Raw genomic sequence first — 19,444 nt, 5'->3', positions numbered from 1 at the left:
ATTGTTAAAGGACGCTTATTGACCAAGGCATGGATTTATTTACACAGTGATAGTACCGGGGACATTTTGTGGCTTGATATACTAAATTGGTATCTGTCTATTGTTAAAGGACGCTTATTGACCAAGGCATGGATTTATTAACACAGTGATAGTACAGGGGACATTTTGTGGCTTGATATACTAAATTGGTGTCTGTCTATTGTTAAATGACGCTAATTGACCAAGGCATGGATTTATTTACACAGTGATAGTACCGGGGACAGTTTATGGCTTGATATACTGAATTGGTGTCTGTCTATTGTTAAAGGACGCGTATTTACCAAGGCATGGATTTATTTACACAGTGATAGTACCGGGAGCAGTTATGGCTTGATATACTGTATACATACGCGTAACCAGGGGTATGGGGGATCGTAACCCCCCCCCTTGAAAACAAATAATAGGAGCCATCTGAAGGACGCCTCCGGGTGCGGGTATTTCTCGCTGCATTGAAGATCTATTGGTGACCTTCTGATGTTGTCTGTTATATGGTCGGGTTGTTGTCTCTTTGACACATTCCCCATTTCCATTCTCAATTTTAAGCACTGTTAAAAATTCAACATTCTGTTAAAGTTCTCGAGTCCAAATACCCCCCCCCCCCCTTTGGAAATTCCTAGCTACGGGCCTGGTATAGGTTTCTGTCTATTGTTGAAGGACGCATGTTGACCTTGGCATGGATTTATTCAGTTTACAGTTTTAGTACTGGGTGCAGTTTATAGCTTGGTATACTATATGTATTTATCTGTCTTTTGTTGAAGGACGCCTATTGACCTTGGTACGGGTGTTATTTTTGGGGTTTATGTGTAGTTGGGTTACTTGACTCATTGACGTAAATCCATGTCTTGCATATTGTAGTATTTTATCATTTGGATTTAAATTTTTTATAAAACTTTGGCTTTCTGTTAACATTTGTTGCTCTATGTGTGACTTATGTATGAATGAAAATTTCGATGATAAAATAAGTCATCTATATATATATATATATATTACATTGTATCTGAATTTTTAGTTATGCACTAAAGATTGATAATAATTTTTAAAATATTTGTTTTTATTAGCTTGTCTTGCTTATGCATACTCGACTTTCAGGAATGCGCTGTTTGACTTCTTTTGTTTGTTTAAAGGATATTTCTTGATATTTTGTTGGTTTTTTTTTGTTTTTTTTTTATGTGTGTTGTTTTGTTGTTTTCTGAGTTATTGTTATTGTTCTTTTTTGTTTGTTTTTTTTCTTTTTCTTCAAAGTGTGTGTGTCGGGGGTCGGGGTGGGGGATGGAATGATAAAATGTCACAAAACATCATTTGCAACACTGTGTTGTCTATTCAGATATCTCTTTACAATACATGCAATAGATTTTACGACTCTTAAACAAATGTATACATTCACCATTGATTTTGAAACTTTACACTGCAATAAATTATTCATCAAAATTTTTCCTATAGTTTTATTGACATTAAATCTCTTAAAGTTTAATGATTTAATACATTTCAAATCTAACTGATGAAATATAGTAATTATTTGCCTTTTTTGGTTTAAAATAGGGTGCACTTAAAATCAACCACGGAATTTTTCCCTTTAAATTTTTAATTTGAGATTTAAAATTCACATAATTTAGCCTTGGAGTAAAACCTAAGTCAATTTACTAGTGTTTAACGATATATTACTTTATATATATATATAACTTGTGTTTTACTGTTTATATAGAAACAAGGATCGGATGACGTTTGATTTTTAAAGATAAGTTTTTTACCTGATAAAAATCGTGACAGTATATATCGGTTTTATTGTAAGGAGAAGTTGAGACAAACTGTAACTCTTATGGAGAATTGTCTCATTGGCAATCATACCACATCGTAATTTTTTATGTATATTACTGGAAACTGATAAAAAGGTAGACATTCTAAGTGGATTGTGGTCTGACAAAATATAATTCAAAACGTGGTGATTTATAGCAAAGGATATATATCTTTTTTTTTTTTTTTTTTTTTAACGATAACAAATATTTTATTCAATCATTTCCTGCTATATAAATACCTAAGTAGCCCAGGTCGCATACTTAGGGGCCCCTGTATTTTAACAGCCTCACTTGACCAGGAAAAATATCAAATGAGTTTATACAATAGTTTTACATACATAATTATATTTAAATAACCAATACAATTGATTTTCACACCTGATAAGCATCACTGTATAAAATCACTATCGTATATCCGGTTCACTGAACAAACATGTGTTGATTTAAACTGGAAAAACTTTAAAATTTGATTGCGAAAATAAGTTATAGTTTGACTTGAAGAATTTTGATGTGATTGAACAGAATTTGAAAGTATTCTTTAATATATATTTATGGATTATAAAAAAAGGATAAAGCACATGTGGTGAGTACAAATGTATTACGAAGCATAATATATGTGGTAATTTACTAATGTAACTAATATGCACAGACATAGATTTAAATAATAATTACAATACAAAATATTGTTTTTTCTTTCTGTTATAATAACATATTGTTCACTACTTTATACACAAGATACAATAAGATAAGTATATATATATGGAATCGAACACACCTTTCGTTTAGAGCAGTAGAACTAAGTACATCTTCCTAAAATTTTTCGATAAAGAGTTTAATTTTCGTTTTGCATATATACTTTATATCCGAGCGTAGCAGAAGAAATTTTAATTCGTTTTTCATGTGCAGTTTTAGCAAAGCCTGTATAGACTGTACATTCAGTTTAATTTTATCGAATTTGCATTTATTACGTATTTTACAAATAGCCCATTTGAAATAAAGTATTATTGCATTAACAATGGAATTATTCGAATTCTCTGTACAAGTTCCTAATAAAATATCTTTTTCAACGAGAACCTCGTCGCTTATAAGGTTACAAAGTTGTAAATTTCTAACAACCGTTTCTATTAATGGTTTAACATTGATACATTGATAAAATAAATGCTCAAGAGTTTCAATATTATTAATTTCATCACATAAGTGACATTTTCCATTTGACATGTGCATTATTTTCAGTCTGTTTTCAGTATATATAATCCTGTGTATACATTTCCATTGAAATTCTTTAACTTTTCTATTAATATCCATTTTACTTAGATTTAGCCAAATTTTTTCCCAATTTCTATACTCCCTATACAAATTTTCCCATTTTGTTTGACACTTAGGGGTCTCAGTTATGTTAATGTTTAATTGAACATATTTTAATGTCAAATCCTTGATTTTAATAATTTTATTGTCTGGACTTAAAAATTCAAGGTTTTCAGACATTTTTATTTTGTTGCTTTTTAAAGCAGGTTGATCATCGTTATTTTTTAAAATCTGCATGAATGTTTGTGGTATGGAACTTTTAATTCGTGAATATTCCAAAATACAATTACGTTTATCTATTAATTGTCTATATATTTCATTGCACGATTTAAAATCTTTGGTATTATCGTCCCATATATCACCAATAGTTTTGATATGACTTTTTGAAAAGGAAGAATAAAATAAAGATTTGCCCTGAAATAAAATATTAGAGTTTCCAAATAATCGCTGTTTCTTTACTTCCATTTCGTTAAATATACCCTGTGTGATCTTTGTCAATTTTGACCACGATTGTAAAGCGCTTTTGTAATAATATGGTAGGTTTTTTATCTCAAGACCTGAAAGGTTAGAACATTTACACAGAAAAAGTTCATCCTCAAATTTCTTATCACATTTTTTTAACCAAAATTTACCTTTTGCATTCCAACTAGATAATGGCTTATGTAATATCGAATATAAAGATTTGATATATTTACTTTCTATCCAACTATCTAAATTTACCATCCCCATGCCCCCCTTTTTAACATCTAAACAACAAACCTTCCAATCTACTTGATTCACTTTCCCATCCCAAATAAAATTCCATGTTATCTTATTCAATTCTTTTTTGTATTTTTCGGGTATACCTCTTATTTCTAACTCATATCCACACACTGATATAATTAAATTTTTAATAATAAGGACTTTTCCAGAGTAAGTCAATTTTCGACTTTTCCAGACGTGTACACAATTTTGTACTTTTTCTAATATTAATTTCCAAATTTTGTCATTGTCAATGTTATAACCATGGTGAATACCTAGTGTTTTTATGTTATCTGTTGTCCAACTTATCTTTTTAAAAGTAGGTCGTCTGCGTTTATTTGCGCCAATATTTATTCCCTTAGTCTTTTCGTAATTAATTTTAGAACCCGATGCCTTTTCATATTTGTCTAATATTTCAAAAGATTTTTTGACAGAACTTTCATTTTTATTAAATAATTGCGTGTCGTCTGCAACCAAATTTAATTTGGTTTCTATTCGCTCCCCATTTTCTTCCCCAGGCAATATAATGCCTTGAATTTCCTTTTCTGCCCATTATGGCCATATTGCACAGGCCAAGGGCTCTGCCTGTAATATATATAAAAAGGGGTTATAGGACACCCCTGCCTGGCTGATCTAGAAATTGAAAAATATTTTGAGACGTAGCCATTTGTTTTAATACACGTCTTTGCACTTTTTAATAGCATTTGAACCCAACCACGAAAATTATCCCCAAAATTGAATTCCTTCATAACGAAATCTAGCCATCCCCATTCCATCCTATCGAAGGCCTTTTGTTGGTCTAAAAAAACAATTATACCCTCTTCATCTTCATCATCAATATATTTTATGATATCTTGTATCATTCTATTCGCTTCCGTTATATGTCTGCCTTTTACAAACCCTTTTTGGTCGGGATGTATAAGCTTAGGAAGGACTATTTTTAATCTTTCTGCTAGTATTTTAGCTATAATTTTATAATCGCAATTCAGTAGAGTAAGAGGGCGCCAGTTTCGTATATTTTCCCGTTCCCCGCCCTTAAATAATAATGTTAAAACTCCTTTATATTGCGAGTCCGACAATGTTTTGTCATTAAATATTTCTTGCAATAACGTACAAAATTCTTCTTTTATGATATTCCAAAATAATATATAAAATTCAGATATGATCCCGTCCTCCCCTGGGGATTTATTTGTTTTTATAATTTTTAGTACTTTCATTATTTCCTCCGCTGTAATATCACGGTCAAGTAATTTTTTGTCGTCATCGTTTAGTTTATTTTCGATGTGACTTGTTAAATCTTTAGCACTTTCCAAATTCCATCCCTCGGAGCTAAATAAATTTGAGTAGAATTTAACTTGTTCATTTAGTATTTCGTCTATATTGTATTTAAAATGTCCATTATCTGTTTTAATTCGACTCCATAATTTATTTTTTCCGTTTTGCTTTTCGAGGTTGAAGAAGTAGCTCGACGATTTTTCCCCTTCTTCCGCCCATTTTACACGCGCCCTTATTTTAGACGCCTCGGATTTGTTCTCATAGTAATTTCTAATTAGTAATTCTATTTCTGATATCTTATTTTCAATCTCCCCAGAAGTAGTACTATTTAATTTGAGCTTTTCTAATTTCTTTTCAAGGTTGATAATATAACTTTTTTGAGAATTTTTGTTTAATATTTTACTTACTTCCATTGTTAACTTTTTTATTTGTGATTTTGTTACATCCCACCAATCTTGAATTTTTTCGAACCTACTTTTTTCAATTTTCCAGGTTTCCCACCAAATTTTAAATGCATTATTAAATTCTTCACTTTTTATAGTATTTATATTCATTATCCATATACCCGGACCTCTTTGTATTTCATCAAGTTTTAATTTGAATGACACAAGATCATGATCGCTAAAAGGACAATGCGCGATACCAACATTGTAAACTTTATTTGACAGACTTTTATCACAAAAGATAAAGTCTATTCTAGACTTTGAATTTCCTCTCTGAAACGTATACCGTTTATCTTTTGGATATCTGTCCCTCCAAATATCTGTTAGATCATATTGTGACAATAAAAAAAGTAATTCCTTAGTACCAATGTCATCACGATTATGAGAGGGATTTCTATCAATTGTTTTGTCAAGAGTACAGTTAAAATCCCCTACCAAAATATTGTAATGGTCTACACTATCGTCTGTAAAATTACCAAAAAAATTATGAAATGATTCAAAAAGCCGTTTCCTCTCGACGCCACTATTGTTGGCATATATATTTGAAATATGATAAATCGCACTTTCCGTTTTGATGCTACATTTTATTATTCGACCGTTTTGCGGGTTACTATTATCAAAAACAATTTCGCCAGGACAATTTTTTGTTTGTAAAATAGAGACACCACGAGAATCACTGGTTCCGCAATTCCAAACACTTTTATTGCCCCCATTTAACTTCCATTCATTTTGCCATTGGGCTATATCATTCACTGTGCAATGTGTTTCTTGTAGACAAATTAAATCATATTTTTTGTTGGCTAACCAATTGAAAACTAAATTACGTTTCTTTTTATCACGTAAGCCGTTTACATTCAAAGTTATGATTTGGATCGACATTCTTTAGTAGTTTTTTTTTAAGTTCACGATTTGATTTACATTTTAACACCGCTATGCCTCGTTGATTTAATTGAAAGTTCACGGTCAAAGCCACCGTTTTAAGTTTACTTGCAATTTTACGAGTCATTGACCATGTTGATCAATTATAACAATACACATTTGGTGAACACATTTCAAATTGTCCACCTAAAATAATAACAATACAGATACATCGATACAGTTTGAAGTACAATAGATAGAAAAAATAATCTAAAATAATAATTCAAAAGCTGCAAATCAATAGAATAAAACATATGTACATATAACATTTTGGATTGATTTGTTTTTATTGTTTTACATAAAAAGAAGCAAATAGCAAATTTCGGTTTGTGTATTATTACTCATAATCATCTGGGGAACCTGATTTACTTTGTTTACTGTCTTTCTCTGCAGACATTGGCGTCAGCGATATGTCGCTCAGTTGGCGCTTGGTGTCACAAGGACGAGGAGTGTTCTGGATTGGTGACATCTTAGGGTGAAGAAATTCACGAAGTTTGACACGAATTGTTTGGGCTCCTTCAATTGTGATGTGAACTCCACTAGCATCTGTTTTTTCGTAAAACGCCTTAACCACGTTACCATTTTTTATGAAGATATTGTCTACATCAATATAGGTCAGCACTTCATCTTTGAGACACAATTTTTCCAAGAATTTATTAACATGTGTAGCTGTTTCATTTACTGTGTGAATGTGGTTACTGTTGGTCCGAGTACACAGTTATTTTGTAGTGCATTTCTTTTAGACAATAAATGTAAATAAAAAAATCCCACCTGCGCTTTCTCAATAACATTTTTACAGTGTGTTGTACTACTTTTGGGACAAATTATATCAAAATTATAGAAAACTTCATCAGCTCTAACTCAAAATATGGACAATTTTGTGTTAAGGGGGTCTTGAAATCTTTTGACAGCTTCCGAAGTGCTAATTTTTGACCTTTTTCAGCTGGACCTAATCACTACTTTACCTGAATATTTATGACCCAAATTTTTTTACAGTGTCATTTCACCCCCCAACTTGCTATATGAGGCATAAAACATGGAGAATTAAATTTGGAAGGGGTATAACAAAAATTGGCAAGTAACACACTGTCCACATTAAGGACTATATTCGTGAACAACGAAAATCAAAGGACGATAACTGTGTACTCGGACCTAATAGGATAGAAAAAGTTGACCAATCTTTATAAAACTTGGTATGACACAAGCCTAATATATTATAAGACTGCTTACAAAGTTTCATAGCAATAGGATATATATTATAGACACTATGATTAATTCTATATTCAACTTTACGTGTTAAATTTGGACGTTAAAATTGAGAAATTTTAACTATCAACATTTGGGGCTTTTAAAATTAAAATATTGCAAAAAAAAACTTTTACAATGCCTCAATATATAATACATCATGTATTTAAAGCAATAGAGTACTCATTTTATATATCAGACTTAGCATATTTTTTCAAAAGTCAAATTTATATGAGCCTGTGCCTAAAAATGGAGGTTTTCCAATGAAGGGGAGCCTTACATGAAGATGTAATATTTTCCAGCAATTTTAAATTTGTGAAGCTTTTTGATTATAAATGATCCTTACATATGTACTTAATGTACTTTAAATGGAAAGAAAACTTACAAATAACATATCATATTAGTTTAAAAGGGTCTTAGGCCAAGTATGACTAAAAATAATTTAGGGTCAATTTAGGCCATAGCACATATTTACATTGAAAAATGCATATTGAAGCTATAGGAAATAAAAAATTGTGTCTTTTCTATCATTTCTATACTCAGGTGACATGATACAATGAATCTGAGCACAAAAAGCCTCTTACATTCAACTTTTTGAGCAGACAGTATGGTTTGATACAAAGATTTTTCACTTTTTAGTGAAATACTTGCATGCAATTTTAGTCTCAACAGGCTTATATTTGAACCACATGGTATCCTACAGAGGTAAAGAAAGATATTATGTGAAATGAAACAGGTACAAAAGACATTGTTAAGTGCTTTTTATACAAATTTAGTGAGGTCTTTATTATGGACTTCAACTTTTATGTACCATGCTCCTCACATTTAACTTGATCCAAACAGGGCGTTAGATGAGGGTCATTTATACAACACACTTTGCTCATATTGTCTGAGATAATCTTCTTTTCTGTAAATTCAGAGTTCACAAATGAGTAATACAACTGGATTAAATCATAGAAACACAAAAATTGACACATGAAAACATGTCAGATAGAAAGTCAAAATGCCACTTATGCACCAAAATTGAAAAATAATACCACACACACCAATATCTGCATTCGGAAATGCTTGTTTAACTTTGACAATAGCCTGTGTTGCGTACACATTCACCTGATCGCTGTCGTGCTTGTTTTTACTCAAGTCATTAGTACCTAAGCTTATGATGACCTTGCCTACATTTGAGCCATTGCTTTTCACACGATGATTTTCAAAAGCCGCACCCAAACACTGATCTATTTTTTCTAGAGTGGCACCATTTATAGAGGCATTGATTAGATTGTCCTCAAATTTACCAACTCTCAAACAATTTGAAGCTCCTAACATTACATTTGTTCCCTTTGATTTGGTGTGGTATGTGTTAGTTGTTTGTAGATGGTTTGTTGCCACTAATGGGTTGATGGACTGACTTTCATTTTTGTCGTTTTCTTAAGCTTCTCTACCTTCGAGAATTTCGCTAGCATAATTACCATAAGACTTTATCATAGTATGGTGTTTAAAATCAGCGCAATCATTACGGACATGACCGCTTTTTTGCAGAAGGAACATATATATCTTAAAGAAAATATAGTTTAAGGAACAAGAATTGTAGTTGATAAAGTTGTCTTACGGTGAATTAAAATCAGATAGGATAAACGGATAGATTTGTTGATATTGCGTAATCAACATTTTTGGCAATTCGCAGTGTTATATATATAGTTGTAAAAAATTCAGTCGAAGGCACGAACGAAAGTAGACTATTGCGATACAAGTGTTTGGTGATTTTCAGTAGAGTATATTTTTATTGTACAGTAATAGTAAAAGAAAACTAAGAACTGTACTGTCGTGTTACTGAACTCGTTCAGGATTTCATTATAAAATGGACTTCAAGACTGAAAAAGTATAACTTGTAAGTGTAAATATTTTATTGATAAAATGAATGTTGTTTTGGGTAACGTCCAGTGACAAATACTTCATCAACAATGTTATAACGCATTCCTCCCTTTGTGAAGTGCTTTGAATACTTACATGTATATTTACTAGTAAGCAATTGCATAGGACACATTCCTAAAACAATTTACTCAATAAGAATAGCGGCCAAGTTTGGTAAAATACATATTCTTTACATGAGGCATCGGATTAACAGGTGCCATTCAGATTGGACGGGGCTACGTACTTGTACATCCCGAAAGGCAAATAAACATGGCAAGGGTTTGAATGCCGATCGGAAGAAGCCCAAAGTGACGACTTTTCTATTTCAAAGTCATTCTTGATGGATTAAACTAATTAACTATCTCTTTTGTCATAAAGTTTAATTCTCAACCAAACCTTTCTAGTCAGAAACTGCGAGTACTCTCAGATCAGTAATTAGTGTCTTTTTGTTTTTGGGATATACATGTACCCGACCACGTCCACTCTGTGTTTTTGTTAGATATTTCTGTTTGTATCTTGTGAAGAGTTGTCTCATTGCCAATCATACCACATCTTCTTTGCATATACTTACTATCAATTTTAAGGTAACACACATTTTAGTGTGTGTATTTTCGTATATAAACTTATTTCATATTTCATTTCTATGGAATAAACCTTAAAAAAAACTTGAAGACGTCACGCTTACATGACATAATTATGTATATGAGTTGATAGAACAAAATAGCCAATCAGAAGACGTGTTACAACCAAAATCAAATTATTTGATAATGTATTATAAATATTTTCAGCTGGTAAAACCTATGTTCCATCAAAAGTAAACATCAGTAGTAAGAATGGTCTCTATGAAGTACATACGTATAACCCAACCATCGATCCGTTCGCAAAGAAGAAAACTAATACACTTAGTGAGCCTACCGACCCGTCCAAGCAAAAGACAGGATATTCCCCTACACGGACGACAGACGACATTACTAAACGGAAGATTGAGGATTACCAGGGCCACAAATACGATACGTTTTATGATTATGGATTTCCCAATGATAAAGATAAAGAAAAGAGAAAACAGGAACCAAAAGAGTCCAAACCTAAGTCAGAACCAAAAGTAGACCGGAAACCAAAACATGTCGAAAGAGCGGTAAGTGTATTACAGTAACTTACGCAACAGGGTTCCGGTTTCGATGAACTAAATGGACATAAGTATAAATGTTCATCTTGTTTACTATATTGAGCTTTCAAATAACATTTTGGGTCGGGTTGGGTAACGTCGGTTATACAATTTTGGTTGTCAGATTATGTATAATGGTTAAATGCCGCATAAGTAAACAACTGCGTCCGCCAGAACATCACAATACATGCAGATGATACAGTACCAAAGGGGTATTCAAACTCAAAGACGAAGACAACACCATGGTAAAAAACAAAAACAAAAAGGACCAAAGATAAAACCCAACATGGAAAAACATAAACTGAGCAACCCGAACACCACCAAAACATTGGGATGAACTTTGTTGCTGCGGATGATTAAGCAGATCCTCCTCCACGACGTTATGCTCATATGAGTTCAAATTTGTTGATAAGTTTAATTCTATGATGTCACATTTTGGGAGAAGAGGATAATCTAATAATCCCAATCCAACTGATGTTTGCATTTTGTTCCTATGTTGTGCTGTTACTACACTGTCGCAGGTGTTGTGGAGGTTTGCGCCATCATTGATTGTTGTTGATTAGTAACTTAAAAGCTTTCACAGTTTACGATACGGATAGTAGAATACTTTCTTTCCGTTGAGGAACAAATGAGCAACAACTTTTTGAATAGTCCTTTTGTGTTTTGTGGCCCTATTCACAGCAAAATTTTCTAACCTCCCAATTGACTGAACTTACACGAGCAATACAACCGGGCTGGTGCAACATGTGGAGCACATCTTCCTCCCTTCCGGAGCACATGAAATCACTCCGGTTTTCCTGCGGTTCGAGCGGCTCTATCTTTGGTCATTGTTGGTCTTCTATTCTGAGTTGTGTGGACTGTTATTGGTCTATGATTCTTTTTCATTCCATTGTTATTTTGTTTGAACTAAAAAGTTTAACTTTCCATATCGTATCTTTCGCATTTCTGCCGCTCCATTTTTAATATTTTTTATTATAATTTGTATCTTTTATTGTGGACCGTCGTAGCACAATCTTTATCCTGTACATGCATGAAAAATTTACCACTGTACTTTAGGCAATCATCAACCAACCTTCCTGTCGTATAAATATAAGTTGTCGTCCTGACTATGTTTCAAATATTTGCCACTGGTTTTAAGGCAAATAAAGGTCAGCATGGTCAGTCGATACAATTGTTGAGTTGTAACCAAGGGTCTTGACCAACTTTATCCGTTATATTTATACCCTCATTACCAGATTTTCAGGTACACGAACACTAGAAAGGATTTTATTAGCGTAGACAAATGCTACCCTAATGAATTGAAACCAGCAGTTTTTACAGCATATATATTATAAATTCACTTTCACTGTGCCTCAAATCGTATAGTGCATACTTATTGAAATAATCATATATTTTGCAGGAATCTCCGTTTCCATACAACGCATCAAAAAGTGTTTCGCGGACTCTTATGCTGATGACAAAAGGCAATCGAGTCAGACCCGAGGGAACAAGCTTAAAAACGACAGATGAATTCGACTGAGATTAAATGGTTGTTTGACATTGGATTTGTGCAATATCAAAATAACTTATGTCTATTAATCACATTTAAACAAGCAGTTGTTCACCAAAATCACAACTGAAATGAGCCTCAGGTTTAAAACCTACCGAAAAAAGACGGTACTTAGAATATTTGTTTGTATTAAAATATAAACGCGAGTCTCAAAAATGTGTTTTGGGGTAACCAGTTTGAATTAAAAAAAAAATGCTGCTGTATTGTTTTTAACCTTTCAGCAAGATGACCAAGTATGCAATTAGGTCGGATGATTTTTAGTATAATTTTATTTTCAAAGATAAACGAAGATGTGTTATGAATGCCAATAAGACAACTGTCCATCCAATGGTTATTTTCATAATTTTGATTTTTTTTTAAATCCTAAGATCTGTTGCTATCTTCTAAAATCAGATTGTAAACTTGAAATGCTTCAATTGCATAGCGTGTATAATTCAGAGTACGCAATAATATTAGCAACTTAATGTAAAATTACCAAGAATATATTATAATCAAAATAGGGCTTCTATACATTATGTGCGAAGTATTTCCACCAATTTCAGTTTGAAATATGATAAATTCTAATGTACACTTTACTTTTTATAGTGAAAATGATCCATATGAAGATTTTGACCTCTAAATATTTGTTGTTACTATTTTTACTTTGTTTTATGGTCAAATCATTTCCAATATCTCTTTTATTAAAAAAAATAGGATTCAAAAACTGTTCGCCATTCATGAACTCAAAACGGAACGAAAGCCGGTTCAGTTTTTGTCAGGGTGACTATTTGCTGCAATGAACATATTGCCTACCATACAACTTAGCTTCCAAATCACGTCGTCTTACTTGTATAAGGGTGTGGATTGAGATCCGTTATTTCTTGGCGGGTGCCGTTTACGGTGCAGGAAATGCTTACTTTTCTAGAGCACCTGCTTTCACTCTCGGTTTTTAGTGGAGTTTGTGTTGTTTCTTAATTATTATTTATTACTGTTGATGTAAATGTCTTTTGGTTTTATGAGTCTTTGTTTACTCCTTTGTGTTGATTTTTATTGTCTCTAATATTTAATTCTTTGTTAATTTTTATACGCCCGTCAAAATTTTGACGGGACGTATTATGGTATACAAATGTCCGGTGTCCGTCCGTCCGTCCGTCTGTCCGGCGTAAACATGTCGCATCGTAACTTGAGAACGACTTATCCAAATTTCATGAAACTTAATATAGTTGTTTCTTATGATGGTCAAATAATCTGTATACTTTTTGGTGAAAATAAGATTTAAACTTTTTGAGTTACGGCACTTTGTAACTAAAACAGGGGTGTGTTTTTTTCACATGTCGCACCGTATCTCAAAAACGTTTCTTGATTATTGCTTAAAACTTTACACACTTCTTTGTTATATTAATCTTAATATCTGTATACTTTTTGGTGATGATTCCAAATTTCATTTTTGAGTTATTGAGTATTTTGTAAAAAAGGAGGAGGGTTTTTTTACATGTCGCGCCGTATCTCAAAAACAATTTATGCTTAAAACTTTACACACTTCTTTGTTATATTAATCTTAAGATCTGTATACTTTTTGGTGATGATTCAAAATTTCATTTTTGAGTTATTGAGTATTTTGTAAAAAAGGGGGAGGGTTTTTTTACATGTCGTGCCGTATCTCAAAAACGATTTATGATTATTGCTTAAAACTTAACACTCCTCTTTGTTATTTTAATTTAAAGATCTGTATACTTTTTGGTGATGACTCAAAATTTTATTTTTGAGTTATTGAGTATTTTGTAAAAAGTGGAGGGTTTTTTTTACATGTCGCGCCGTATCTCAAAAACAATTTATGATTATTGCTTGAAACTGTTCACACTTCTTTGTTATACTAATTTAAAGATCTATATACTTTTTGGTGATGATTCAAAATTTTATTTTAGTGATATTTGTAAAAAAAAAAACGGCTTGGGGGGGGGGGGGGTATTTCACATGTCCCGCCGTGTCTCAAAAACAAAAAATGGTTATTGCTTAAAACTTCCTCAGAAACTATTTATGATTATTGCATAAAACTTCCACACAAGACGTCGGGCGTATCATGCGCTCTTGGCGCAGCTGTTTATTCTCTATTCTGTAAACCCAATCTAACGCCCTCTTTTAATCTCGACAAATGGCGCAACTATCTCCTTGCTTAAACTATAGTAAAAATAAATGGGATGTATCCATGGGACACAGATGATGCCCCCTCTTGCATTAATATTATACAGAGCATAAGTTTGGACGGTCACGTCCATTTCAAATTAGATCCATCTGATGAGTTAAGATTTTTTTCATTTTATTCTTACATTCTGTTCTTATGTATTACTGTTACACCATTGTCCCAGTTTAGTCAGTAGCCTGTAGCCTTTTTTGTACACACATTATGCCGTTAGTTTTCTCGTTTGAATAGCTGTACTTTTATTCTTTCGGGGCCGATTATAGCTGAATATGTGGTATGAGCTTTGCTCATTGTTAACGACCGTACAGTGACCTATAGTTGTAAATTTCTGTGTAATTTGGTCTCTTGTGATGCGTTGTCTCATTGGCAATAGTACAAGATCTTTTTTTTATATTAATCTGTGTTTTTCTGGTAATAAGAAGATTCTTAAAATTTGGTTGAGACAAAGTTAAGTTACAGGATGGACACAAAAAAAAAAATCTGCAATATTTGAATTTATAAATGTCATTACTCTAGAAATATAGAAGGGACGCCACCTGTATTACAGTCGATTGCATTGAGACTCTAGGTTAATGTACTATATATTAAGTTGCTTGCTTACTTGCTGAACCATTAAGTCATAATTAGGCTTGGTAAACTATCCTCCTTTAAGGGCATACGATACAGTTTTGATCCTGTATTTACAGTTTGATGAAAATTTCCATATAGGCTAGTTTTTGCCTGCTTAAATCAAATATGTAATAAAAAAAAAAACCTTCATGTGCTACTTTTTAAGTTAAATGAGGTCGAAATTTTGTATATTTGCTCAAAATTCGAATTTGTGGCCGTATTTTCCCTTTCGAAAGAAAGCCATAACTTTTTTGTTTTAAAAGATAAACACAAATTGTTTTTTGTTAGATAATTTGTAATTTTTGTATTTTATAAGTACCCTAAAAAATTATGCATTTTTTTATTCAGAAATAACTCATATTTATCAAATGGTCATGAATTAAGAAAAAATCGTATTTTTTTGCTGTATATTTATCAAAATTAAACAAAATCCTCTATTTACAGTTTAATAAAATTTCGTCCACATAATCTCCCTGCAAAATGAAACAAAACGTCGTTTTAAAAAATAGGGGTCCATGAACTCGTTTTCAAATTAAATCAGTTTGAATGATAAAAAATAGTCGAAAAATGCATCTTTTCCCGATATGTCATAGTTTGACGTCGCGAAAATAACATTTTACGTTAGCAACGTCATTACCTTCCCTGTAACTGTATCGTATGCCCTTAAGAGTAGACTATTACGAAAGATATCCAATATATCTGTCTGTAGGACTATGCTACTATGAAAGGAGGTTAGTATACCATATACCTAGTAATGACTTCATAGTTCAGCTAGAAAGCAAGCTAACCAAGTATTTTATCTTTACACTCCATGCAATAGGCTGAAATTTAAACTTGGTCTGTGTTTTGTGGTAATGAGCATTGTGTATAAGTACAGACGGACAAGGATAAAACGTAAGTGCACTCTCCGCTAGGATAGGAGCATAAAAATAAAAACAACAACAGATTTCTATTTTATGGAATGTTGGTCCTGTTATCTGGAAATCTATCATAAAATGGCAAGTAATGGTCTCAACAACTAAGGTAAGGGTTATAGGATGGTTCTTTTGTGGTTTATAAAAAATATACCACGAGTCCAAGCGTGACCAACTGCCTGATGACTTATGACTATACATATAATGACAAATACATATACAATTTACATGACTCCAATATAATTATATGATGAACTGAACGTCTGTTCCTTAAAAGTTGCAGACCAGCTACATAATGAACAATAATAAATCTTTTGTATAGAATGACAGAATAAAAGTTGATAAGATTATTGTACACATGAAAATCGTCAAATGTTTGTGGACAAAAATATAAGATTTTTAAACAAATCTTTAAATCAACAATAAAAATATCTAAATTAAATAAAATTTTCTTTATTCTTTAAACACGTTTTTTAACACCTATAAGACCAATAATCATTCACTTTAGATTATCATCAAGCTTCACTTACACAGTATTGGCCGGAGTAAGATGATAATCTAATAGCATTTTAGGTGAACTTAGCGAGTAACTGCTGAAAACTTTTGAATTAATAAATGATGGATTAATAACTTTTAAATTCAGATAAAACTGTGTGTATAGTATTTTGTGTAGTACACCCAATGCTAAGATGAAAGAAAACATCAAAACTAAAAGTTATTCTAACAATATAAAAAGTGGTACCTTTAGTCCTTCGTCATCTATGAAAATTTATGTCCATTGTACACATTTTTAGATTAAAATAAACAATTATGAAAGTTTATAAGTATATAAATACAAAGCAATTAAATATGGAAAGACATAAGATAAAACTTGATGTTAATTCAACCTTCATTTTTATCACAACTCTAATGAATTATCAATGTAATCTAAAACTTAAGTTCTTTGGTACTGAGAGACTATGTTTGAAATAGCTCGATTTTTGTTTATCTAAAAGAGTAGCTTGCCTCTATCTGTTAAATATATCCAATATAAAAACACGAAAATATACGTATGATAGTCAATGAGACAACTTTCCACCAGAATCTCACGTGAAAACAAGATTGTTTTAAATACATCATTTTTTCTCAGAAGTTGCCTACCAAAACTGTTTTCCTCCATTTCACAACCAAAGAATGGATGCATACGTAGAGGATATAGATTGTCGGTTTCTCAAATTAAGTTATGTTTGGTAAAGTTATAAAAATTAACCTAATGTCATGGACAATCCATGTGAAGAACATTTAATTTTGAAACCGTAGGTAGAGAGAGAAGGATATATTCATGACACAAAAAATCTGTACATAAATACTAGAAATAAAATTTTCTGATATGGAAATGACTAACCAACACTAAAATCAACAAAAGGCTAGGAGAGATGTGATAAGAAAGGTCTCAATTACGGAACTTTAATCATGTGCAAAGGATTTGGTTAAGCATATAATCCTAGAATGTTTGAATCTTACAGTTATATTGCCAACTCATTTATCTCTAACACACATGTTCTTTTATAGTTAAAGGTAAGCTATAAAATCTCAATATTATAATTGATATATAAGTTTTTATGAATTGACTACCTGTTCTGTTTTAAATTTCTAATTATTTACTACGTAAAACAAAATCTTATCTAATTTTATTGTTTTTTGCTGTTGATCAATTACATTTCTTTCATTCTGTTCACATTGAAATTTGGTAACATATGTTTAACAAACATTGCATCCTTTTCATATCATATGTTGTATTGTTTTGTTATGCTTTTTTGTTTTTTATTTGTAAACAATCTTGAAAAGCGGGATAACATTTCTATTCGACACGTTAAACCTATAGGAGACATGATATTCTAAGTTATACAACATACAAACTTTTCCCAGTCTATTCTAAATATTCCGCCCTAAATGCCTGGCCTTTAGAACCGTATGGATGCTTTTGGTGCGTTAAAGCAAGTAATAATCTAGGCAGCCAGAGTGTTAATGCAAAAATAATTGTGCAGCTGTTGCCGCCGTACATGTTTCCACCAAACCATTATACGAATTACTTTCATACATGTATTCGAATATATTGGTCATAGAAAAAGAAAACAGTCTTCATTTGCCTCAGACCTGATTCCCTTATAGAATATTTTGCCTTCCTCAGATAATACAAAACGTTGTATTTTGCGAAAAGTTTTAAAATTCACGTACCGGATTCCATGAGGTCAATTACTTGTCTTCTGAAAATTTAAACCATGTGTTTCATATACATGTGTCATTATCTGCCCTTGCTTTTGTAACCTATGCTCTTAATAAAGATATAGATCAGTTAAAGGAAACGACTATTCAATTACAAATTTTCTTTTATTTAAAATGATTTCATTACTATTGTGTCAAAAGCAGTGAAGCATTTATTGATTGGAGAATCACGTTCTAAAATTATATCATTGAACGCAGTATTTAAATGACGAAATCAGGTTTGTGTATTATAAATTTATGCTTATACATTTATTAAGTAGGGCATGCACATTTCATGCATTTACAGTGATTGTTTTTTTGGTTTTAAATTCAGCCGATAAACACTGCAACTTTTATTAATAGAGGCATTAAAAATGATTGTTAAAGTGTTTTCGTTTTCTTTACATTATTGTCAAACAACGTGACGTCCATTGGAAATTCCTTGCTAAAAATATATCCTTGTAATGCATTATATAAATGGACGCTAGTGGGTTCGCTAAGCACGCATATTTTAATTTTGAAATCATACTTAAAAACAAATTACAAAAATCAAATAACTAATTCCACAGGAAGATATTCAAATATTTGCAAGATATAATGAATACAAACAACAGCTGGTTACTTAATCGCATGGGCACCTTCGGGTATACATTTTCTGAGTGGAGAAAGTTCCTCTAATTTCTGACATCTAACCAATGGTCATGGCTTCTCTTGACATCCTTATATAAGACTTCATTGTCTTGTTTCTCTATCAGTTCTTGTTCTTTTAAGGTGTCACAATTTGCTTTTGTTATAGTTGTTTCTCCTTCCACTTCTAGCAAGTAAGTCTTTTGTGGAAGGTCTTATGTGGGTTTTTTTTTGTATTTTTCTTTCCCCCTTTTTGTGTCTGCGGCGTTCCTTTCTTTCTCTACCAGTTGTCGATTTACAATCGGCACCAACAGAGGAAGCGGGACCTTTTGGCGATGATGTTTTTGTATGGAGTGGAGGAGCTTCATCTTTCTTAGAGATTAGCTCAGACGATACTTCCGTTGCCGAATCTGTCTCTATAGGTTGAGCGGTATTGCATGGCTCATCAGAGTTTGAGGAGTCATTGTCTACCATTTGAGCTGGAGTTCTA

The 19,444-nt window shown here is 32.1% G+C and overlaps 1 long non-coding RNA gene across 1 annotated transcript; it reads left to right on the top strand.

Annotated features, from left to right (window-relative positions):
* Positions 1-9,779: 9,779 nt before the first annotated feature.
* Positions 9,780-12,579, top strand: LOC143054689 (uncharacterized). The gene is made up of 2 exons (XR_012971788.1): positions 9,780-10,802; positions 12,232-12,579. It is a non-coding gene; the product is annotated as an uncharacterized LOC143054689 (long non-coding RNA).
* Positions 12,580-19,444: the final 6,865 nt, after the last annotated feature.

The sequence above is a fragment of the Mytilus galloprovincialis genome, chromosome 12 (genome assembly GCF_965363235.1).
Source record: "Mytilus galloprovincialis chromosome 12, xbMytGall1.hap1.1, whole genome shotgun sequence".
In the NCBI taxonomy this organism is placed as follows: domain Eukaryota; kingdom Metazoa; phylum Mollusca; class Bivalvia; order Mytilida; family Mytilidae; genus Mytilus; species Mytilus galloprovincialis.
This window is presented reverse-complemented; position numbering and strand designations above follow the sequence as displayed.